The 27,003-nt window shown below is 40.9% G+C and overlaps 1 pseudogene; it reads right to left on the reverse strand.

The window, feature by feature from the left end:
* Positions 1–27,003, reverse strand: LOC106610641 (isovaleryl-CoA dehydrogenase, mitochondrial-like; annotated as a pseudogene).

The raw sequence follows: 27,003 nt of genomic DNA on the forward strand, positions 1-27,003 counted from the left end.
TGTGGACTTGGATCTCTTCCGACAGATTTTAGATATAATGAGTGGTCTATACGTTTTGCAGCAACCCAATGAAGCTCTAATTATCATACACTGAAACAATAGGACATTACTTTTTCTAAGTGTTTTTTAATGTAAGGCCTGTGTAAGGGTGTGTAGTGATCAAGTCCATCTGTGTATGTACTGTACTTCAGCCTTCGAAGTCTACTTGTACATGGCGTTGAATGCTCGACCAATGATGAGCCTGCGCACCACGCTGGTGCCTGCTCCAATCTCGTAAAGCTTGGCGTCTCTCAGAAAACGGCCCATGGGGTAATCATTAATGTAGCCATGTCAACCTGCGGGTAAAGGAATGTGAAATTACTTGACATAAATCAATTTACAAAACAAGCCCTCTACCCCAGAGAGATTATAGTTAGGGTGAACGCAAGAGTAAAACAGTTGAGCATGCCAGTGATTACATTAGCTACGAAAGATCAAACGTTTTCTGTAAAGTGCGTGGTTTGCTTGGGTCTTACCCAGGCACTGAATTCCATCCAGAGCGACTTGAGTTGCGTTCTCAGCACAATAAAGGATGACCCCAGCACAGTCCTGCAATGACACCCCAAGTCAATAATATGCCATCCAAGATTATTTCTATCACAGTACATTTTTGCATTTCACATTACATTAAAAATAATAGCTATTGTCAAAACCTCTCACCATGGAACTGAAGTGTCCCTTGTCACAGGCTCTTGCCACGTTATATAAATACTGTCGACAGGCGCCCAGGCGTGTATACATGTTGGCCATCTTTGCTTGCATTGGTAGGAAGGAAAAAAACATTAATTCCAGAAAGGGCAAAAAGGTTATACCTCTTTATCATCATACCTCTGGAGTGCTAGAGCATCATTCACTCTCCCACATCAAATGAGTCACTTCAAAACGTTTAACCTGTTGGGGCTACAGGTTAGCAATGAACCCCGAGCCGGGATTGCTAACAAGGCTGGAAATTCAAAACATCAAAAATCTAATAATTTCAATTTCTCAAACAATCAACTATTTTACACAATTTAAATGATAAACATCTCCTTAATCTAACCACATTGTTCGATTTTCAAAGAGGCTTTACGGCAAAAGCATAAAGTTAGATTATGTTAGGACAGTACATAGCCACAAAAGTACAAACATCCATTTTCAATTCAAGGTCAGGCGTCACCAAAAGCAGAAACCAGCTTGAATTATGCACTAACTTTTGTCAATCTCCATCAGATGACACTCCTAGGACATTATGTTATACAATACATGCATTTTTTGTTCCATCAAGTTCATATTTATATCCAAAAACAGCATTTTACAGTAGCGTGAAATTCAGATTTTTTTCTTCTCTGAAATGCTTCCGGTGAACATAACAAAATTACTATTCGAAAACATTGGTAAATTATAATATTGTCATTCAAAGAATAATATATTATCATCTCGTAATTGCTACCGAATGGCCAGATCTCAAAATAACTTTACTGGGAAATCACATTTTGCAATAAACCGGGTGCTATGCTAAGAACAACAGGCTATGCTATACAGTTAGCATCATCTAAAATCGATAATAATATTGTAAATACCCCCTTACCTTTGATTATCTCCATCAGAAGGCAGGATCCCAGGTCCGGAAGGCATTCCAGGTCCGGAACAAATGTGGTTTCTTTTGACAAAGTTCATAATTTATGTCCAAATAACACCAAGTACTTAGCGTTCATTATGCTCCCACAAAACGTGGTTGGGGGCTGGTAAAATCACGCCGAAAAGCTAAAAAAACCTAGTAAATAATCTATTTATGTTCGTTCAAACATGTCAAATGTTGTTTAGCATTAATCTTTTGGTCCATTTTTAACGTTAAACATCAGTAATATTTTCACACAACCTATCCTATGTCTAGATAAAAAATGATGACAAACTCACGTTTCTCAGATTTATGCGCAGGCGCAAAAAAATGAAGTGATGACATGTCAACTTCCTTGGATTCTAATTTGCTCTCTGTTTATCATAGACGCTTCAAACAACTTTATAAAGATCGTTGACATCTAGTGGAAGCCGTAGGTGTTGCGAAATGAATCCTTTCTCACTATGGTATCTATAAAACAATGACACTAAATAGTACAGTCACAAAATGCACATTTTTTTGGATCTATTTTTCACAGGTTTTTGCCTGCAATATGAGTTTTGTTATACTTACAGACACCATTCAAACTGTTTTAGAAAATTCAGAGTGTTTTCTATCCGAATGTGTTAATAATATGCATATCCTAGCTTCTGAGTTGGTGTAGGAGGCAGTTAAAAATGGGCACATATTTTTTTCAAAATGTCTCAATACTGCCCCTGAGCCCCAACAGGTTTTAAGGAAGTAGTATATGCAAGAGAACGAGGAGAAAAAAACATGTAGGTTGTTATAAGTTGAATTTAATTGACTTTTTTGTTTGACCGCCTGAGAATTGTTTGGTTTTGGTTGATGTCCCACCTGGAAGTGTCCAATCTTCTGTCCAAAAGCTTCTCTCATGTGCAGGTAGGGAACGGCGAAATCCATCACAGCATGCATAATGATGAGAGGGGAGCATTTTCTTAATTGAAAAACTGAGACGTAGCAAGAATATGCTCATGGCCATGTGTTATAAACCCCAAATAATTGTCATAAATGTTGCCGTGTTGAATTGACCAAAACGCAGCAGGAATGTGGATACTCATCTTTTTAATATTTTAGAGCAAAGTATACACAGAAAACAATAAACCCGAACGACTCCAGACAGGCTACTTACAAAATCATAGCAGTGTTAACACAACCACCCACAAACCCAAGTGACAAACATACTCCTAAATATATGACTCCCAATCAGGATAACGATAACCAGCTGTCCCTGATCGGGAGCCACACAGACCAACATAGAAACACAACACCCAGAACAAACAAACACAGACATCTTCTGCCACGTCCTGGCCAAAATACCGCACAACTACACCCTCTGTTGGTCAGGACGTGACAATAATATGTATATTTACCCAATAGGTCCTGATGCGAGCACAAGTCTCTCCAGGTCCAGTCCACTCATCATTACATAGACACCCTTGTTGAGTGGGCCCGAGATATTTTCCTCTGTAATCGAAAAAAAGACATTGAATTTCAAATACTCATACGTAAACGTGCACGTCAGGCACATACATATACTCAGGCAGGCACATGCTGTTCATATTCACCCATCCACCGGCACACACCTGGAATCTTGCAGTCCTCAAAGATAAGTTCACAGGTGTTGGAGCCCCTCATGCCCAGTTTATCCAGCTTCTGTGCTTTCCTAAACCCTGGCGTACCCTGTGGGAGTAAAAGTGGGACACATTTTACTAATAGGCTCAGACCATGTAGACGTTGAGGATTTTGACAGAACCATGTCCATTATTATTCATAATAAAAAGGAAGTATAAAACGAGCACAGATCCATAACTGGTGAAGCTTTTGTAAGCAAAATATGGAAAGTGTTTGGTTTGAGTTCCTATGATAAATACTTGCCTTCTCCACAATGAAGCTGAGATACCCTTTTGGTGAGCCTCTGGGTCCGTCTTAGTGTACACAATGAGAACGTCAGCATCCGGCCCGTTGGTAATCCAGAACTTGCCGCCGTTAAGAATGTAGTGGTCACCTTCAGCAAAATACAACACAGAGAGGATATGGACAGCAGTATCAGCAAATCAAATCAAATTTTATTAGTCACATGCGCCGAATACAACATGTGTAGACCTTACAGTGAAATGCTTACTTACGAGCCCCTAACCGACAGTGCAGTTTCAAAAAATACGGATAAGAATAAGAGATAAAAGTAACAAGTAATTAAAGAGCAGCAGTGAAAAAATTATATATACAGGGGGGTGCCGGTACTGAGTCAATGTGCGGGGGCACCGGTTAGTTGAGGTAGTATGCACATGTAGGTAGAGTTAATTAAAGTGACTATGCATAGATGACAACAGAAAGTGGCAGTGGTGTGGAGAGGGGAGGGGGGCAATGCGAATAGTCTGGGTAGCCATTTGACTAGATGTTCAGGAGTCTTATGGCTTGGGGGTAGAAGCTGTTTAGAAGCCTCTTGGACCTAGACTTGGCGCTCCGGTACCGCTTGCCGTGTAGCAGCAGGGAGAACAGTCTATGACCAGGGTGGCTGGAGTAAATTGACAATTTGTAGGGCCTTCCTCTGACACCGCCTGATATAGAGGCCCTGGATGGCAGGAAGCTTGGCCCCATTAATGTACTGAGCCGTTCGCACTACCCTTTGTCGTGCCTTAAGGTCGGAGGCCGAGCAGTTGCCATACCAGGCTGTGACACAACTGGTCAGGTTGCTCTCGATGGTGCAGCTGTAGAACCTTTTGAGGATCTGAGGACCCATGCCAAATCTTTTCAGTCTCCTGAGGGGGAATAGGTTTTGTCGTGCCCTCTTCACAACTGTCATGGTGTGCTTGGACCATGTTAGTTTGTTGGTGATGTGGACACCAAGGAACTTAAAGCTCTCAACCTGCTCCACTGCAGCCCCGTCGATGAGAACGGGAGCGTGCTTGGTCCTCTTTTTCTTGTAGTTCACAATAATTTCCTTTGTCTTGATCACGTTGAAGGAGAGGTTGTTGTCCTGGCACCACATGGCCAGGTCTCTGACCTCCTCCCTATAGGCTGTCTCGTTGTTGTCGGTGATCAGGCCTACCACTGTTGTGTCATTGGCAAATGTAATGATGGTGTTGGAGTTGTGCCTGGCTGTGCAGTCATGAGTGAACAGGGAGTACAGAAGGGGGCTGAGCACGCACCCCTGAGGAGCCCCTGTGTTGAGGATCAGCGTGGCGGATGTGTTGTTACCTATCCTTACCACTTGGGGGCGGCCCATAAGGAAGTCCAGGATCCAGTTGCAGAGGGAGGTGTTTAGTCCCAGGGTCCTTAGCTTATTGATGAGCTTTGAGGGCAGTATGGTGTTGATCGCTGAGCTGTAGTCAATGAATAGCATTCTCACATAGGTGTTCCTTTTGTCCAGGTGTGAAAGGGCAGTGTGGAGTGCAATAGAGATTGCATCATCTGTGAATCTGTTGGGGCGGTATGCAAATTGGAGTGGGTCTAGTGTTTCTGGGATGATGGTGTTGATGTGAGCCATGACCAGCCTTTCAAAGCACTTTATGGCTACAGACTTGAGTGCTACGGGTCGGTAGTCATTTAGGCAGGTTATTTTAGTGTTCTTGGGCACAGGCACTATGGTGGTCTGCTTAAAACATGTTGGTATTACAGACTCGGACAGGGAGAGGTTGAAAATGTCAGTGAAGACACTTGCTAGTTCGCAGTACACGTCCTGGTAATCTGTCTAGCTCTGCGGCCTTGTGAATGTTGACCTGTCTAAAGGTCTTACTCACATCGGCTGCAGAGGGCGTGATCACAATCTTCCGGTACAGCTGGTGCTCTCATGCCTGTTTCAGTGTTATTTGCCTCGAAGCGAGCATAGAAGTAGTTTAGCTCATCCGGTAGGCTCCTGTCACTGGGCAGATCTCAGCTGTGCTTCCCTTTGTAGTCTGTAATGGTTTGCAAGCCCTGCCACATCCGACGAGCGTCAGAGCTGGTGTAGTACGACTCGATCTTCGTCCTGTATTGACGCTTTGCCTGTTTGATGGTTCGTTGGAGGGCATAGCGGATTATTATTTATTTTATTTATTTATTTTTGGTGTATTTTACTTTTTTCTCTCCCCACTTTTGTGATATCCAATTACGATATGGTCTCATCGCTGCAACTCCCCAACAGGTTCGGGAGAAGCGAAGGTCTTATAAGCTTCTGGGTTAGAGTCCCTCTCCTTGAAAGTGGAAGCTCTAGCCTTTAGCTCAGTGCGGATGCTGCCTTGTAATCCATGGCTTCTGGTTGGGGTATGTACGTACGGTCACTGTGGGGACGACGTCATCGATGCACGTATTGATGAAGCCAATGACAGATATAGTGTACTCCTCAATGCCGTTGGAGGAATCCCTGTAATAGCATCTGCTTCATCTGACCACTTTTTTATTGATCTAGTCACTGGTGCTTCCTGCTTGAATTTTTCTTGTAAGAGGGGAGGATGGAGTTATGGTCAGATTTGACAAATGGAAGGCGAGGGAGGGCTTTGTATGCACCTCTGTGTGTTGAGTATAGTTGGTCCAGATTTCTTATCCCTCTGCTTGCACATTTAACATGCTGATAGAAATTTGGTAAAACTGATTTAAGTTTCTCTGCATTCAAGTCCCTGGCTTCTAGGAGCGCCGCTTCTGGGTGAGCGTTTTCTTGTTTTCTTATGGCGGAATACAGCTCATTCAGTGCTATCTTAGTGCCAGCCTCTGACTGTGGTAGTATGTAAACAGCTACAAAGAATATAAATGAAAACTCTCTCAGTAGGTAATGTGGTCTGCAGCTTATCATGAGAAACTCTACCTCAGGTGAGCAATAGCTCGAGACTTCCTTAGATATCGTGCACCAACTGTGGTTTTCAAAAATACATAGACCGCCGCCCCTTGTCTTACCAGACACCGCTGTTCTATCCTGCCGGTACATTGTATATCCAGCCAGCTGTTGATATTCTCAAGGTTCAGCCACGACTCCGTGAAGCATAAGATGTTACAGTTTTTAATTTCCCGTTGGTAGTTTAATCTTCCCAATAACTTGTCTATTTTGTTGTCAAAGATTGCATGTTTGCTAGCAGAATTGAGGGGAGTGGGGCTTTATTCGATCGCCTCCAACTCCTCAGAAGGCAGCCCGCCCTCCGGCCTCTCTTTCTCCACCTCCTCTTCACACAGATCACTGGGGTCGGGACCTGTTCCCGAAGGAGCTGTATATCCTCCGCCTCTGGCTCGTCAGAGTCGTGAAAGAAGAAAAAGGATTCTGCTAGTCGGTGGTGAGTAATTGCAGTCCTGATGTCTAGAAGTTATTTTCGGTCATAAAAAACGGTAGCGGCAACATTATGTACAAAAATAGTTACAAACAATGTAGATAAACAAACAAAAAAACACAATCGGTTGGGGGCACGCAAAACGTCTGCCTTCTGCTCCGGCGCCATTTATGCCATTTAAGAGGTAAGGAACTGGCAAGGTAGTTAGTGAGCTTGTGCAACTTGGGGAAGGGGCTTTGAGGAGAGTGCTTGAGAGGGCTCACCTTCTTTCTTGGCCTCCAGTTTCATAGACACCACATCAGATCTGGCATTGGGCTCACTCATTGCTAAAGCACCCACGTGCTCTCCTGATATGAGCTAGAAAAATAATATTAGAAAGATGCGATAACATTGGCTGTTGCACTTTGAGACTGCCTGTATATGTCAGGGACGGACAGGGTGCATGAATGCATGGGACAACAAATATGATCCACACCGTTGGCATGTACTTTTCCTTCTTCTCGTGTTGCCATGGCGCACCATCTGATTGACACAGAGGTTTGAGTGGGCCCCGTAGCTGAGGGAGACGGCTGCTGACACTCGCAACATTTCTTCCATCACAATCACATGATCTAGGTAACCCAATCCTGAACCGCCATAATCGACTGGGGGGGAGGGGGGTTTAAATATAGTTAGTGACTACTTATACATCAGATCACTATCACGGCCATTGATGAAACTAATGGAAGTCTACTGTACACCTGGAAAAACAGGATTTGAAATCATAAATTACATGTAAAGATATGGTAATACATCAATTGAAAAGAATATCCATCTCTTACGTGGGGCAGTAATACCCAAAGTCCCATGTCGCCCATGTCCTTCCAATAGTCCTGCATGAAAAACAACCCAAGATGTTACCAGGTGTAAACCGGTGGTCTTAAAGTTTGTTTTCAGTTGCAAAATACACACTAAAAGGTAGGCCTACATTAAGAAAATTCAAAGTTAAGTCTATATTGTAATACTGTGGTTATGCAATGTCCAGTCTTTTATGACTTAGGTCACTGTATTGTAATGTCTTGATATTCATTTTGGGATGGATCATCCTGTAAGCAGCGCAGCCCACAGTAAGACACGGTAACACAATTGCGTTGAGACTCAGATTTTTCACTTAACAATTCATGCCGAACAAAAAACATTGTATTTCAAAGTTGAACAAAACATTAAACTATATGCACAAGGACTACTTTTAACAATTTACACTGGAAGAACTGTACAGATAAAATCATTTCTGTAAAATCGCCCTCAGTTTATGACCACGTTTTCCAAAAAACTCTGGTCCGAATTAAGATTCCAAGATGTCTGCAGAAGCAATGGGTTGTCAGCTATGACGTGACACCTTGACCTTGAAAAAAAATCTCTTTTGGTTAGTAAACTACAGTAAGTGAAGTGGATATAACAACCGGTAACAGAATTGTGGAAAAGGAATTTCATCATGGGTCCCTGATCTGCACTATGCAGAAATTCATAATTATTGATATGAATGTCATTCTCTCCATGGCGATGTATTCTAAATAGGTACACAAAAGGTAGAAATATTCAATATCCTCCTTTGCATATTTGGGTATTATTCTACACACACAAGTTATTATTTGAATAAACTCCACCCCCAAACAAGACCAAATTAGCTTGGTCCGGACCAAATCTGAACCAATCATAGACGTCGTTGTTTGGATATTAAAGCACAGCAGAGTACTTGCTCGTTATACATCACTGTAGCATACTTCATATTGTTTTCATATTTTTTTATGCATGTGTTTTGTCCCGCAGCTGCTTGACTTTTCCCACATTGACGTTGTTGGATGTTGTGAACTCAGTCTTGCATAAGACACCAGGAAAGGCTCAGAAGAGGGTCGATGATGTAACAGTTCAACCCGGCATGGAGACCCTTGAAGCTACTCAGCCCGTACACTTCACCCTTAGCATTCCTCACACTCCCATAAAACTCCTGCAGGATAGCATTTAACCCTTCCTTTGTCGTTGTCTCAGACTCAAAAGAGAAAGCTATCCCCTGTTCTGTGAGCAAGTCAGAGAAACATTTCACTGCCCAGTTAGTTTGCTTCACTGTGTTGTTCCAGGGAGTCCAGGGTGTTTTCCTGCATCTGTGCATGTTGGCTGGTTATTTTGGGATTGTCACATGTCCTGTTCCCACCACTCTTTAAAGTCCATGTCTCCCCAAAGATTAAAATTGATTTTGAACTCCTCCATATTTCGGTTTTGTTTGTAGGCTAGTAGCCGCACTGCTGGTAAAAGAATGAATCGAATTCTGAGTATTTTGGTTAACATGGTGAATTATTAGTTTTACATTCATTCTTGCGTTAGCTAGCCTACTGGCACAGTATACTGTAGATCGTATTTGTAAAATTATTGTTTCACAGGTTGTAGAGGCAGACAGGTAGGTTTATACAACCCCCAACTGTAGCAAACCAAATGGTAGCGTGGAAAAATAGTGTAAACACTTTTTTCTTGAGGTAGTTGAAGTTGATGAATTTCCTGCCTGGGCTGCGGGACCGTGGAATTGTGAAGTTCAAAAATCATGGTATTTTGCAGGAGTTGTTGTCCTACAACTCCCGCATATCAACTAATCTGCATCCAAAAAGCTGTTTTATAAAGTACATTATAAACTGGGTGGTTCGAGCCCTGATTGCATAATTATAGTACAGTAGAGTTCAGTAGAGCAGTGTTTTCCAACCTTTTTTAACCATGGCACACCTTGATGGGATACGAAATTCTGCAGCACACCTAAAATGGTCGTATTAATGCATTTAGTGGTCATCTGATCCATACAAAAAAAAAATCCATACTGCAGAAAGTATTCACACCACCTTGACTTTTTCCACATTTTGTTGTGTTACAGCCAGAATTTAAAATGGATTAAATTGAGATTGTGTCACTAGCCTAGACACAATACCCCATAATGTCAAAGCAGAATTGTTGTATTAATGTTTACAAAGTCAATACAAATGAAAAGCTAAAATGTCTTGAGTCAATAAGTATTCAACCCCTTTGTTATGGCAAGCCTAAATAACTTCTGGAGTAAACATTTGCATAACAAGTCACACACAGTTGAAGTCGGAAGTTTACATACACTTAGGTTGCAGTCATTAAAACTTGTTTTTCAACCAGTCCACACATTTCTTGTTATCAAACTATAGTTTCGGCAAGTCGGTTAGGACATCTACTTAGTGCATGACACAAGTAGTTATTCCAACAATTGTTTACAGACAGATGATTTCACTTATAATTCACTGTATCACAATTCCAGTGGGTCAGAAGTTTACATACACTAAGTTGACTGTGCCTTTAAACAGCTTGGAAAATTCCAGAAAATTATGTCATGGCTTTAGAAGCTTCTGATAGGCTAATTGACATAATTTGAGTCAATTGGAGATGTACCTGTGGATGTATTTCAAGGCCTAGATTCAAACTCAGGCCCTCTTTGCTTGACATCATGGGAAAATCAAAAAGAAATCAGGCAAGACCTCAGAAAAAAATTGTAGACCTCCACAAGTCTGGTTCATCCTTGGGAGCAATTTCCAAATGCCTGAAGGTACCATGTTCATCTGTACAAACAATTGTACGCAAGTATAAACACCATGGGCCCATGCAGCCGTCATACTGCTCAGGAAGGAGACACGTTCTGTCTCCTATAGATGAACGTACTTTGGTGCGAAAAGTGCAAATCAATCCCAGAACCTTGTGACCTTGTGAAGATGCTGGAGGAAACGGGTACAAAAGTATCTATATCCACAGTAAAACGAGTCCTATATCGACATAACCTGAAAGGCCGCTCAGCAAGGATGAAGCCACTGCTCAAAAACCACCATAAAAAAGCCAGACTACGGTTTGCAATTGCACATGGGGACAAAGACCGTACTTTTTGGAGAAATGTCCTCTGGTCTGATGAACCAAAAATAGAACTGTTTGGCCATAATGACCATCGTAATGTTTGGAGTTAAAAGGGGGAGGCTTGCAAGCCGAAGAACACCATCCCAACCGTGAAGCACGGGGGTGGCAGCATCATGTTGTGGGGGTGCTTTGCTGCAGGAGGGACTGGTGCACTTCACAAAATAGAGGGCATCTTGAGGTAGGAAATTTATGTGGATATATTGAAGCAACATCTCAAGACATCAGTCAGGAAGTTAAAGCTTGGTCGCAAATGAGTCTTCCAAATGGACAATGACCCCAAGCATACTTCCAAAGTTGTGGCAAAATGGCTTAAGGACAACAAAGTCAAGGTTTTGGAGTGGCCATCACAAAGCCCTGACCTCAATCCTATAGAAAATGTGTGGGCAGAACTGAAAAAGTGTGTGCAAGCAAGGAGGCCTACAAACCTGACTCAGTTACACCAGCTCTGTCAGGAGGAATGGGTCAAAATTCACCCAACTTATTGTGGGAAGCTTGTGGAAGGCTACCCAAAACATTTGACCAAAGTTAAACAATTTAAAAGGCAATGCTACCAATTACTAATTGAGTGTATGTAAACTTCTGACCCACTGGGAATGTGATGAAAGAAATAAAAGCTGAAATAAATCATTCTCTCTACTATTATTCTGACATTTCACATCCTTAAAATAAAGTGGTGTTCCAAACTGACCTAAGACAGGGAATGTTTACCAGGATGAAATGTCAGGAATTGTGAAAAACGGAGTTTGAAATGTATTTGGCTAAGGTGTATGTAAACTTCCAACTTCAACTGTAAGTTGCATGGACTCACTCTGTGTGCAATAATAGTGTTGTTTAACATGAATTCTGCATGACTACCTCATCTCTGTACCCAACGCATACAGATAATTGTAAGGTCCCACAGTCGAGCAGTGAATTTCAAACACAGATTCAACCACAAGGACCAGAGAGGCGCATATACTGGTAGATGGCTAAAAATAAAAACAAACAGACATTGAATATCCCTTTGAGCATGGTGAAGTTGTTACACTTTGGATGGTGTATCAATTAGGGCTAACCCCATTTAGTCGATTGTTTGGTCGATAGGCTGTTGGTCGACAGAGATTTATTTTGCGGAGCATTAGCAAAAATATACATTTATAAAAATGTAAAAAATAGATGTCATTGTGTACAAGACACCTGTCTGAGTGGACTGATCCATTGTGGAGGTCGTAGGTATGGCACCGTCCATCAGTCGAAGACATGTTCTACTGACATTGTATATGATTACATTACATAAGAACAATGGGGCAACACTAATACAAATTATATTATTTTATTACAATTGCTCTTTCTCCCTCGTTGGATAGCGGTCGCTGTCGATTGGTACCTTTTCCTAGACCATGTTGCTATGTGCTTAATAGCAAAGTTAACCAGCATATTGGTGTTGAGAACAATGCCGTGGAGACAGCATCAGAATGAGAAGATGAGAAAACAGCCCTTGCCTTATTGTCTAAGAAAAGTGAGGAAAGGAAACTGGAACATAATTAGTTCTATAATCAATAGCCTAACTGTTAAATGTGCCTGGCATTATAAATCAACAATATACAGTGCATTCGGAAAGTATTCAGAACCTTGACTTTTTCCACATTTTGTTACAGCCTTGTTCTAAAATGGATTAAATCATTTTATCCCCCGTCATCGATCTACACACAATTCCCCATAACGACAAAGCAAAAACAGGTTTAGACATTTTTGCAAATGTATTAAAAATAAAAAACATATCACATATCCATAAGTATTCAGACCCTTTACTCAGTACTTTGTTGAAGCACCTTTGGCAGCGATTACAGCCTTGAGTCTTCTTGGGTATGATGCTACAAGCTTGGCACACCTGTATTTGTCTGAGTTTCTCCCATTCTTCTCTGCAGATCCTCTCAAGCTGTCGGGTTGGATGGGGAGTGTTGCAGCACAGCTATTTTCAGGTCTCTCCAGAGATGTTCAATCGGGTTCAAGTCCGGGCTCTGGCTGGGCCATTCAAGGACATTAAGACTTGTCCCAAAGCCACTCCTGCGTGGTCTTCGCTGTGTGCTTAGGGTCGTTGTCTTGTTGGAATGTGAACATTCGCCCCAGTCTGAGGTCCTGAACGCTCTGGAGCAGGTTTTCATGATCTCTGTACTTTGCTCTGCTCATCTTTCCCTAGATCCTGACTAGTCTCCCAGTCCCTGCCGCTTAAAAACATTCCCATTATACTGCCACCACCATACTTCACTGTAGGGATGGTGCCAGGTTTCCTCCAGAATTGATGCTTGCCCTTCAGGCTAAATAGTTCAAGCTTGGTTTCATCAGATCAGAGAATCTTGTTTCTCATGGTCTGAAAGTAATTTTAGGGGCCTTTTGGCAAACTCCAAGCAGGCTGCCTTTTACTGAGGAGTGGCTTCAGTCTGGTCACTCTACCATAAAGGCCTCATTGGTTGTGTGCTGCAGAGATGGTTGTCCTTCTGGAAGAATCTCCCATCTCCACAGAGGAACTCTGGAGCTCTGTCAGAGTGACCATCGGGTTCTTGGTCACCTCCCTGACCAAGGCCCTTCTCCCCCGATTGCTTAGTTGGCCGGGCGGCCAGCTCTAGGAAGAGTCTTGGTGGTTCCAAACTTCTTCCATTTAAGATTGATGGAGGCGACAGTGTTCTTGGGAAACTTCAATGCTGCAGAAATGTTTTAGTATCCTTCCCCAGATCTGTGCTTTGACGCAATCCTGTCTTGGAGCTCCACAGACAATTTGTGTCTATATTATGGATCCCCATTAGCTGCTGCCAAAGCAGCAGCTACTCTTCCTGGGGTCCAACAAAATTAAGGCAGTTTATACAATTTGAAAAACATTCCAATACATTCACAACACACACTGTGCCCTCAGGCCCGTACTCCACCACTACCACATATCTACAGAACTAAATCCATGTGTATGTATAGTGCGTATGTTATCGTCTGTGTGTGTGTGTCTGTGTGTCTGTGCCAATGTTTGTGTTGCTTCCACAGTCCCTGCTGTTCCATAAGATGTTTTTTTTTTAATCTGTTAGACAAGTAACTCTTTATCCACATTATAGCAGGGGGTGTAAAGCCATAACGCATACGTTTTTCCAGCAACAGTCTATGAACGATAATGTCAAAAGCTACTCTGAAGTCCAACAAGACAGCCCCCACAATAATTTTATCATACATTTCTCTCAGCCAATCATCAGTCATTTGTATAAGTGCTGTGCTTGTTGAGTGTCCTTTCCTATAAGCATGCTGAAATTCTGTTGTCAATTTGCTTACTGTGAAATAGCATTGTATCTGGTCAAACACCATTTTTTTCCAGAAGTTTACTAAGGGTTGGTAACAGGCTGATTGGTAGGCTATTTGAGCCAGTAAATGGGGTTTTACTATTCTTGGGTAGCGGAATGACTTTAGCTTCCCTCCAGGCCTGAGGGCACACGCTCTCTAGTAGGCTTAAATTGAAGATCTGGCAAATAGGAGTGGCAATATTGTCTGCTATTATCCTCAGTAATTTTCTATCCAGATTGTCAGACCCCGGTGGCTTGTCATTGTTGATAGACAACAATCTTTTCACCTCTTCCACACTGACTTTACGGAATTCAAAAGTACAATTCTTGTCTTTCATAATTTGGCCCGATATACTTGGATGTGGTGTCACTGTTTGTTGCTGGCATGTCATCCCTAACTTTGCTTATCTTGCCAATGAAACAGTCATTAAAGTAGTTTGCAATATCAGTGGGCTTTGTGATGAATGAGCCATCTGATTCAATGAATGAAGGAGCTAAATTGGCTTTTTTCCCCAAAATGTCATTTAAGGTACCCCAAAGCTTTTTACTATCATTCTTTATATAATTTCTTTGTTTCATAGTGTAGTTTATTTTTATTTAGTTTAGTCACATGATTTCTTAATTTGCAGTACATTTGCCAATCAGTTGGGCTGCCAGACTTAATTGCCATACCTTTTACCTCATCCCTCTCAATCATACAATGTTTAAATTCCTCATCAATCCAAGGGGATTTAACAGTTAACAGTCATTTTATTAATGGGTGCGTGCTTATTAGTAACTGGAATAAGTAGTTTCATAAATGCGTCAAGTGCAGCATCTGGTTGCTCCTCGTTACACACCACAGAGCATTCTTCACATCATCAACATATGAATCACTACAAAACTTCTTGTACGACCTCTTATACACTATATTAGGCCCAGCCTTTGGAACTTTGGTTTTCCTAGATATGGCAATTATATTGTGATCACTACATCCTATGGATTTGGATACTGCTTTAAAGCAAATATCTGCAGTGTTAGTAAATATGTGATCAATACATGTTGATGATTTAATTCCTGTTTCTAACTACCCTGGTAGGTTGACTGACAACCTGACAACCTTCAACAGAATTTAACATTAGATCGTCTCTAAGCTTTACAGGAATGTGGTTCTGAATATAGAAGCCACCGGAGAGGGAGACAGAGCTGAGGATGAAGACGCATGTACCTCCAGATCCAATCTTGATTGGGAGGCCACCAAGGACTAAGGCGCCGGAACACCCTGGATCCAGGGCGGCAAAGCTGTTTCTGGTCTGTGTCAGATCCGGGACCAACATCTCCATGGAAATCCCCGTTTCCAGAGGACGCCTTCTTCGACTTCCACGGCGAGTGACGTACCTCCATGGCTGGTTGGTTGGGTCGAGATCAGCTCCATTCTCCAGGGAAGGGGGAGAACCCTTCGGGGATGGAACCCTGCCGAGCACCGGCCAGTCGGCTGTGGAGAGCCGACACGGCGGCGAAACTTCCACCAGACCAGAGCGGTGTCCGGCTACTGGGGTGGAAGAAAAATACAAGTAGGTTGGCGTGGATTCCCCACTAGCTTATGTAGGTTTGCTACTTGCTTGGTAAGAATAGCTACTTCGCTCCTGTAGTCCTCCGCAAGCAAGCAGTTGCTACATTGAAAGTCAGGTTCAGGCGTTCGACAGGTTTCAACAACAACAAACATACATACATACATACATACATACATACATACATACATACATCCTTCGACCTCATGGCTTGCTTTTTGCTCTGACGTACTGTCAACCGTGGGACATTATATAGACATATGTGTGCCTTTCCAAATCATGTCAATTGAATTTACCACAGGTGGACTCCAATCAAGTTCTAGAAACATTTCAAGCATGATCAGAAACAGGACGCACCTGAGCTCAATTTTGTCATTTAGGGGGTATTGTGTGCAGATCGATGAGGAAAATAAATAATTTTATCAATTTTAAAATAAGGCTGTAACGTAACAAAATGTGGAAAAAGTCAAGGGGTCTGAATACTTTACGAATGCACTGCATCTACAGAAATAAGACAGATCCTGCTTGTTGCCTGTTTGAGTGTTTGTTTAATAGCCTACTGATTCCGTGAGCGCCAAGCCTCAAGCAACGACATGTCAAATAAACAAATGTACAAATTCAGCTGTTTTTCATCTTTGCTTTGCTGTAATAAAGGCTTAAAACTTTTTTTTCTTCCATAACCTGTTAGGGCTAGGGGGCAGCATTGACACGGCTGGATAAAAAACATACCCGATTTAATCTGGTTACCACTCCTACTCAGTAACTAGAATATGCATATACTTATTACATATGGATAGAAAACACCCTACATTTTTTTAAACTGTTTGAATGGTGTCTGTGAGTATAACAGAACTCAAATGGCAGGTCAAAACCTGAGAGATTCCTTTACAGGAAGTGGCCTGTCTGACCATTTGTTGAACTTCTTTTCCATCTCTATCATTTACTAAGGATCTCTGCTCTAACGTGACACTTCCCACGTCGTCCATAGGCGCTCAGAGCCCGGGAAAAAACAGAATGTCGTCATTCCAGCCCCAGGCTGAAACACATTATCGCCTTTCTCAAGTGGCCGATCAAGGGACACTGGCTTATGCGCGTGACCCCGACCGCCCCCGCCTTTGGGATTTTTTTCCTCTGTTTGCCGAAAAGGAGATTCCCTGTCGGAATATTATCGCTTTTCTACGAGAAAAATGTCGTAAAAATTGATTTTAAACAGCGGTTGACATGCTTCGAAGTACGGTAATGGAATACTTAGAATTTTATTGTCACGAATTGCGCCAAGCGCGTGACACTTCTTTACTATTTCGGATAGTGTCTGGAACGCACGAACAAAACGCCGCTATTCGGATATAACGATGGATTATTTTGGACCAAACCAACATTTGTTATTGAAGTAGCTGTCCTGGGTGTGTATTCTGACGAAGACAACAAAAGGTAATGAAATTTTTATAATAGTAAATATGATTATGGTGAGTGCTAAACTTGCCGGGTGTCTAAATAGCGAGCCCGTGATGCCTGGGCTATGTACTTAGAATATTGCAAAATGTGCTTTCACCAAAAAGCTATTTTAAAATCGGACATATCGAGTGCATAGAGGAGGTCTGTATCTATAATTCTTAAAATAATTGTTATGCTTTTTGTGAACGTTTATCGTGAGTAATTTAGTAAAATGTTAGCGAATTCCCCGGAAGTTTGCGGGGGGTATGCTAGTTCTGAACGTCACATGCTAATGTAAAAAGCTGGTTTTTGATATAAATATGAACTTGATTGAACAAAACATGCATGTATTGTATAACATAATGTCCTAGGGTTGTCATCTGATGAAGATCATCAAAGGTGAGTGCTGCATTTAGCTGTCTTCTGGGTTTTGGTGACATTATATGCTGGCTTGAAAAATGGGTGTCTGATTATTTCTGGCTTGGTACTCTGCTGACATAATCTAATGTTTTGCTTTCGTGGTAAAGCCTTTTTGAAATCGGACAGTGTGGTTAGATTAACGAGAGTCTTATCTTTAAATGGCTGTAAAATAGTCATATGTTTGAGAAATTGAAGTAATAGGATTTTTAAGGTTTTGAAAATCGCGCCACAGGATAGCAGTGGCTGTTACGTAGGTGGGACGAATTCGTCCCGCCTAGCCTAGAGAGGATAAGAACAGCCTCTGGTATTATTTAGTGTTTACACTGTTCCAAATTATCAGAAAAATGTCATTTAAAATAAAAATAATGCTACTTTTTCTTGATCTCCTTACTGTTATTATTATTATAAGTCATGTCATTATCATTAGTAGGCTTAGTATAGCAGCCATGTATAACCACCATTGAGCTGTCGGCCTAAGAGGACATCCTGTTTAGTCTTAATACCGTAACTTACTTAGGCCTATATTTCAGTACTTCTATAGGGTACTGTATCATTCATTCATTCATTCATTCATTCATTCATTCATTCATTCATTCATGTCATCAATACAGCATACGAGTCAATCATGATTTGAAATGGAATCAAGCATTTAAAAAAATCTAAAATAAATAAAGCGAGCCTTGAATAATTAGCTCAAACAAATAAACCATTCCATTTCAGAAATTGCATTCACAAATGAATGCAACCGTTTTTAGTCTTTGCTGTAATAAAGGCTTAACAAAAAAAACGTGACAACAGTCTCCCTGGTATGCTTATATTTTATTTAGTGTTGTTTACATTGTTCCAAACGCTCACAAAAATTATATTGTAATCTTTACAGCACCTGTTCGACACACAATATGCACACAGTGCTCACTTCTAACCTTCTTTTTCTTGATCTAGTCACATTTCTTCCATACATCTGACTTTCCCTTTATCTCCTGAGCAACCTATAAATATTCCCCCGTTTCAAGGTTATTTGTCACGTCCTCTGTATCCATTTTGTTGTCATGTGTTACGGTGTTCAGAGTTTGTTATAACCATTTTATAGATGTGATTATGATATGCTATAGGCACGGCCTGCCCGCTTAATAGGTTGACGAGGGCGCATTTTCTGAGCTAAACTGACCAAAATGCACCTCCAACAACAACAACAAATAAAATTCACATAATTCTGCTCAAAAACAAATGACAATCTCAACCAGTCGCATACAGGCTTTTTAGGTGAGCGCCCTTTTATAAGCAGTGCCCACTATTTTGCTTATCTATTCCCAGCACGCCTCCCCAGGGTGCTGTCAGAGAGACGCATCTCTGCAGCGCTCTGGGAACGTTCAGTAAAAAAATGTATCTAACATAAATCATGTAGCAGATATAGGATATGGTAGAAAGAGTATGTGGCCTTTCTGTAGCCTACAGGCTGGAGATAAAATGTATGCCAATGCAATGACACTTTTTACATCATGTAGGTTTCTCCCATCAAATAGCATAACCTAAATGGCACTCAATCAAATAAAAAATGACCTGTCATGTCAACAAAGCACAATATGGAATGGACAATCACAACTGTTGTCCAGGAGTTTCACCCCATTGTCATGATCAGTGGTTTCCATACATTTTTGACAAGCTGATCATAGCAGAAAAAGAAAATACTGCTGCATTTCCCGCTGTGTAAATACATTGACAATAGGCTTGCGATAACTCCTGATAAAGTTGGGTAGCTGATATTCAGAGCTTAAATAGCCAAATTGATTAGTCACAGGACTAATAAAGCCAATGCAATGGCCTGTTTTACAAATGGTGGGCCTATCACATGGATGGGCATTCATAAATTTCTATGGTAGGCTACACCCTAGTAAGCACAAGCCGACGCCTGTTGGGCGTCTTTTTTTGGTCCTGTCTGGAAGTCGTTTTTTGTGTTTTACAAACGATAGGCTTACCACATAGATAGGCATTCATAAAATGACATTTCAGGCAACACTGTAGGCTACACCTCAGTAAACACGGACCGACGCCTTTTGGATGTCTTTTTTTGGTGCAGTTCCAGACCGGCCTTGATTTTGGCCCGGTCCGTCTATGTTTGGTTCTGAGCCTGGCTCAATCAAATCAATTGCTGGTTGGACTCCCTCTAGTCATTTGTGTGTTTTCATTTTTTTAAATAAGATTGTGTGCTTAAAGTATCAGACAAGGTCAGTGAATATAGTTGATTTGATTATAACACATAGGATGGGTCAATATATGGAAAAATACATGTTTAAAAATTTAGACCAATCGATAGGTCAAAAGAACAGAAGACTCTTGGTCGACCAAGATTTTATTTAAGACTGGGACAGCCCTAGTATCAATACACCCACTTACTACAAAAACACAGGCGTCCTTCCTAACTCAGTTGCCACAGAGGAAGGAAATTGCTTAGGGATTTCACCATGAGGCCTATGGTGACTTTAAAACAGTTAGAGTTTAATGGCTTTGATAACAGAAAACTGAGGATGGATCAACAACACTGTAGTTAATCCACAATACTAACCTAAATGTCAGAGTGAAAAGAAGGAAGCCTGTACAGAAGGCACTAAAGTAAAACTGCAAAAAATGTGGCAAAGAACTTCATGTCCTGAATACAAATTGTTATGTTTGTGGAAAATCCAAGACATCACTGAGTACCACTCTTCATATTTTCAAGTATGGTGGTGGTTGCATCATGTTATGGGTATGCTTGTCATCGGCAAGCACTAGGGAGTTTGTAGGATGAAAAGAAACGGACTACAGCTAAGCACAGGCAAAATCCTAGAGGAAAACCTGGTTCAGTCTGCTTTCCAACAGACGCTGGGAGACAAATTTATATTTCAGCAGGACAATAACCTAAAACACAAGGCCAAATATACACTGGAGTTGATTAACAAGAGAACATTGAATGTCCCTGAGTGGCCTGGTTACACTGTTGACTTAAATTGGCTTGAAAATATATGGCAAAAAATATATAGCTGTCTAGCAATGATCAACAACCAACTTGACAGAGCTTGAAGAATTTTGTAAAATAATAATGTGCAAATATTTTACAATCCAGGTGTGCAAAGCTCTTAGAGACTTTCCCAGAAAGACTCACAGCTGTAATCACTGCCAATGGTGATAATAACATGTATTGTCTAAGGGGCTGAATACTTATATTTCTGTATTTCTATATTTCATTTTCAATACATTTGCAAAGATTTCTAAAAACATGTTATAATTTTTTCATTATGAGATATTGTGTGTAGATGGGTGAGGAAAAAAAAAATGTAATCCATTTTTAATTCAGGCTGTAACAAAATGTGGAAGAAGTCAAGGGGTATGAATACTTTCTAAAGGCACTGCATTAAGAAATAAATGACTCTGGCTAATCCTAATCAGATTTACCTGTGCTAATGGTATTCACAGACAAAGTCAAACTATATAAATATAACAACAGCCGGAGCGCACTGGACTGAAACAACAATACAGATGTAACGGCACTAGTGCTACCAAGTCATAATTCAATTGTGCATTTCACAGGTCATTTTGAAACTTTTGCGGCACACCTGAGAGTTCCTGCCACGGCACACTGCAGTGGAGTACAGTACTGAACTATAATATGCTCTACTGTGTACTCTATTGAACTCTACTGTACTTGTGAAACATAGACGTCTATGATTAGTTCAAATTTGGTTCGTTCTGGCCTGGACCAAATCTGAACCAACCATTGACATCTGTTTGGGCCAAATCAAGGCCAGTCCAATTTTTTTTAATTGTGAATGTTGAAATCAAGGCCAGAGGGGACTGACCAAATTTCAAATACTTTTTAACGTCCATGGACGTCCGGTGTCGGTCGGTGCTCAGTGATTAAGGATGCTGGTTACAGTAAATGGAAAGAGAGGGGGCTCATGGGTAGGTGTCAGTAAGAGCCGGGAGAGGTGACATTAACTGGAGAGAAAGAGAGAGAGGGTTAACCGTTTTAACACTTGCTTTGACCACCAGACGACAGAAAGAGAAAGAAAACAGTCATGAGCTGAACATAACAGTATGCCGGTGGAAGAGAGGTCTATAGCAGGTGAACCAACTATGGTTTGTGACTACTATGATTTCCCGATTGTAGCCATTACAGATTTATTTGAAATTCTTTTTAACTTTAATCACTTAATAATTCATAAACCAAATAGATAGTAAAAAATAGTAACTAGCCTAATCGGTAGGTCTACCTTTACTTGTTATGTCTGTGAACTTTAATTATCCTTCATACTCATGAGGGAGAGAAATGTGAAAATATCCTTAAAATATGTGGGTTTTTGGTTAACAGAATTTCAAGGCACAGGGCAATGTTTCTTAAACTTACACAAGGCATATCATTTCTCAAACTAAATAAAAGTGTTGATATTAGTCGTCAGAGGTCTTTACTTCAACATTATTTTGTTTAGATGCATTTCTAATACCTTAAGGCTTTTTTCTGTTGGATGTTTTCTAAGACCCCTTTTCCTTCTGTTTGATCAGAAATCAAAGCCTTTTATTTTGTAAATATTAGGAATAAACAATGGTTGAAAAATGTATATATGCCTTAATAAAAAAAGATAGACTTTAAGCTATTATTTGACATCAGATTTGACATACTCCTATGAACTACACATGTTGGTGCTCATGGGTCCTTTTACATGGAAATGCCCACATGCAAGCGTATTAAAATGTGTCTGTTCAAGAAGAATACATCACGCACACACACACACACACACACACACACTTATGGTAGGGCTGTCCTAACATAATAGTATAGTATATTTCAGCATCTCACCCTCATCCCAACAAATTCATTGCTCTTGTCAATCTCATCAGCAATGGGTGCCAGCTTCTCTGCTAGGAACCTCCGGACTGTCTGTCTGTCGGAGCTGGACAACAGAGGAAATGACAACAATACCATCAATGTAGTTCACATAAATGAATCATCATGAATTTCAAACCCAATATATTCAGATGTATACTCTTAAGATAGCTGCTTTTAGCAATGCAGAATAATAAAATACAACATCGCAAATAATTTTTTTATGTATCAATACAAGCCTGTCAACAGGACTACCTAATAAAAACTACTGGATAGTATCAACCACAGGATGTGAACAGAGCCGAGCTGGAGCGAGGAGCGGAGCTGGAGCGAGGAGTGGAGCTGGAGCGAAGGGTGCCCAATTTGACTAGAGCATGGAGCGAGATTCCCAAAGGCTGGAGCATTGGCCTTCTCACCCGCTTTCATGGAGTTCGCTAAATATTTTCATAAAAAACTGATAAAGCACACAGGTGCTAAATCAAGGTGAATCAAGGTAAATCAAAGATGAGGACCAAGAGCAAGAGAGGGAGTGCTGTGATGTAGTGTCCACTGTTATGTGTAAGGCTTGGATGCCACCTGGTGGTATGGTGCTAAACTGTTAGAACAATGGCATCCAGTCCATAACCTATGCGTGAGATATGGCAGTTGTTACACTGGTTACATGAAACATCCACAACTAAAGTCATTATTGTAGAATCGGAAAAGGCAACTTATCCCAAATTTAGGATGGTGTACTTACTACGTGCACATGCTAAAAGAAAGGAACGAAGTGGTTAGATAACTAAGTGTGTCATTGTTTCATTCATTTTCATTCTATTATCTATACAATAGGTCATAATTGATTTTGGCCCAATAGGCCTGGCATAGTCCCACTTTCAAGCAGCTTTCCGTTTTGATTGGGTTATTTTGCTTAGAAACCTTGCCTAAAAATAACTCTGCATCTCTGCCCAGCCTGGCAAGAGTGGCCAAAAGTGTGTTTAGCATCCCCAGTGGCTCTGCAAGTGTGGAGAGGAGATTATCAGCTGCTGGCCGGCTCTCCAGGCACCATTGCATGAGCCTGAAGCCACAAACTGGCCAAACTCGTGTTTCTAAAAATGAATTCAAAGGCACTAATAAGTAATTTTCCATTTAATTTGTATTTCATTCTAAGTAAGTCACAGCCTGTAGGCGCAATTTATGTCCCTACCAGCCTACTGTGTCGCACTCGCAAATGCTTCACAATATATTTCCTTGTAGGCTATTGCCTTGAAATAATATAGCCTAAATAATTCATTTTCGTTCCTTCTTAGGCTCCCTGTCTGGCTCCTGGCCAATAGAGTGTTTAGATGCAGTTTATTATGACATGTAGCCTATTTGAAATTATGTTGGCTTCTTACATTCACCTTTTCATGTTTATTCAAATCCATATGGTTTGGTTTCAATACATAAAAAACAATTGGAAGGTCCAGGTAGTCACAAAAATAGATGGGTGTTGGTTAAATTGTGATTTTAATGAATTGAGCAAATTTGGAGCTGGAGTTATTTTTCTGTGAGGACGGAGCAGTAGGAAAGGACATGCAGGAGTGCAGGAGCAGTGAGCAGGATTTCCAACTGCTCTGTTATCAGGGTTGCCATATTTGCAGTTTTCCCGCGATTGGGCTACTTTCAAAATAATGTCATGGGTGAAAATGTATTGGTCGCGGGAGGCAGGTTTTTTGGGCTGCTTCTGAATTGCACTGCGGCCGCATTGGCATTTCTCTTCAAATATATACAGTACCAGTCATAAGTTTGGACACTCCTACTCATTCCAGGGTTTGTCTTTATTTTTTACTATTTTCTACATTGTAGAATAATAGTGAAGACATCAAAACTATGAAATAACACATATGGAATCATGTAGTAACCAAAAAAAGTGTTAAACATTTCCAAATATATTTTATATTTGAGAGTCTTCAAAGTAGCCACCCTTTGCCTTGATGAAAGCTTTGCACAGTCTGTTAAGAACAAATTCTTATTTACAATGACGGCCAACACCGTCCAAACCCGGACGACACTGGGCCAATTGTGCACCGCCCTATGGGACTCCTGATCACAGCCAGTTGTGATACAGCCTGGATTCGAAACAGGGTGTCTGTTGTGACACCTCTAGCACTGAGATGCAGTGCCTTAGTCTGCTGCGCCACTCGGGAGATTTCAATGCAGTTTAAAGTAAACTGCATTCAAATGCCGACTTTTCTTATGGATAACCGTAGCAAGCGAAGGGTTTCACTCATGCTCAGTTCTAGGGTCTGGAATGCTCTGCGAGTTGTAATTTGAAATGGAAAGGATGGATTCCCTCACGCGTGCTTCTGTTATGGGGAAAAAGTCCACAATGAAAATTGTGTGGAAAATGATATGCTACATTTGCATCTGTTGGCCATCAAGTAGGCTATTAATTTCTATGCCATTGTAGGCTACTGTAGCTTACCATTTAATACAGTACAATAAATATGTTGAAATGACGATGTCACTGGAGTCATTGCAAATCAATTTGTGCCACTTGTGTAGCTTACCTTAGAGCTGGTAAACTGATTTAATAATTAGTCTGTAACTCAGTTTTTTGTTGTAGCCTTGTGTTATTATGCAATTGTTAATGGCCATGTTAAGTTAATTCAATTGGAAGTTATCAATGGTGATCATGGTCACAGCTCTATCGTGAATGTATCATTCTCCACATGTCAGTTTAATGTCAGTTTAATAGTGGACTTTTCCCTGAAATTAGATTGTTGGCCTTTCAGGGGCTATAGGCTACCAGCATAGCTCAGCAAACCATGGCAAAGTTGAATTGCAATTATAAAGAAAGATTTTAGTCAGTAGCCTATGCCTACTGAAATAACAAGTAAATCTCACAAATAGGCCATTTATAAGGAGTTTGTAGTCTTAACATCTGGCATATAATGAAGGCACAATGACCAGAAAATAGCCTAACATTCGTTTTTTGAAGTTCGTCCAAGTGTTTCTTGCACAGAGATTAAGGTCCTCTGTCCAACTTTCATCACTAAAAAGCCATGGTATATCAGACTGTGTACCATAAGAATGACAACAACAAAAATCACTTTTTACTCTTCTAAAAAGTAGCTCCTCTGGAGTTTGTGTTACATGGCCAATCTACCACAGCTAAGAACTATGTTCAATGAACAGCCCTTAGCAATGGTATATTGGCCATATACCACACCTCCTAGGGCCTTTTTATTTTATGTTTACCTTTATTTAACTAGGCAAGTCAGTTAAGAACAAATTCTTATTTTCAATGACTCCTAGGAACAGTGGGTTAACTGCCTTGTTAAGGGGCAGAACGACAGATTTTTACCATGTCAGCTCGGGGATTCGATCTTGCAAACTTTCGGTTACTGACCTAACGCTCCAACCACTAGGCTTCCTGCCTTATTGTTTAATCATAGCAGTCAAAACAAGTTAAATCGACATCCATTGATGGAAAATGATCTAGAGAGTTTAATAAGGGTGATTTATAATTTTTCTTGCGACTTATTCTTAAACTTGCAAGAATTATTATTTCGATGGAAAACCGAATTTTGCTTCTTAGCCTACATCGTTAAAAATGATGTAGATATGCCTAATTAATTTGTTCGATAACGTTATGGAAAACAGGTTTCATGGATAAATGTGGCAAAAAAAAATTGGGCTAGTTTTCAGGCGTCATTTGGCTAGACAGTTTAGCTGTACCTGGCAACACTGTCTTGTATCGACCTAGCTATATACATTTTGATTCAGCGGGGAAATGCAGGAAGACACATTTCGGTTGAATGCATTCAGTTGTGCAAATGACTAGGTATCCACCCCTTTTCCTTTTTCTTATTGTTATGCAATATATTCTGAAAACAGTGGTTTCTTCCCTCTGAGGGAACAGCGCCACGAATTTTCACCCAATCAAAAACGTACCAAGAAACACACCCCTTGTCAACACCAATCGCTAATGTTGACGTTAGTTATCGCTATCCATGTAACCTTTGTATAGGAACATACCGGCACGCAGCTACAGAGGTCTGAAAGCATTGCCCCGTGCACACGTTTGCTCTGAACCAACTAGTGAGTTAACCAACTGCTGTTAGCCTATGCTGGTTGGTGAGTTAAGTAGCGTCTCGAGGTCTGGACAACACATATCGCTAGCAAGCTGCTAGCTAGCCACAAACGTTATATCATAAGTTAAACTAGTAATGTTCTCTAGCTAAATACAGTAGGCTACCAGTCAGTCATGTTGGCCTCTAACACCATTTATCTTTGACAACCTTGCTTTATTCCTTTATAAAAATCTTTGCGCTATTATAATATCAGCTGTATTTTACATTGTCAGCTAATTCAGTGAACTTTCACCTAGTTAACCTGTATCTGCTCCTCAGTAAACCCGTTGACGGCATCATCCACTGGAAGACCAGCAGCGCATCCTCGTCTTGACACCGTAGTGATTCTTGAGCCCAGGTGCAATGCGCTTCTGACTGCAAACATTGTTAAACTATGGTACTAGGTATGCTCCTAAACAATCAAGATCAGACCAAAAAGGTTGGATAACTACACAATTGCGGCGTGTCTGATGAGACTTTAATTCATCTACGAACCATGGTTGGAA

Source organism: Salmo salar, chromosome 09 (assembly GCF_965601325.2).
Source record: "Salmo salar chromosome 09, fSalSal1, whole genome shotgun sequence".
Taxonomy (NCBI): domain Eukaryota; kingdom Metazoa; phylum Chordata; class Actinopteri; order Salmoniformes; family Salmonidae; genus Salmo; species Salmo salar.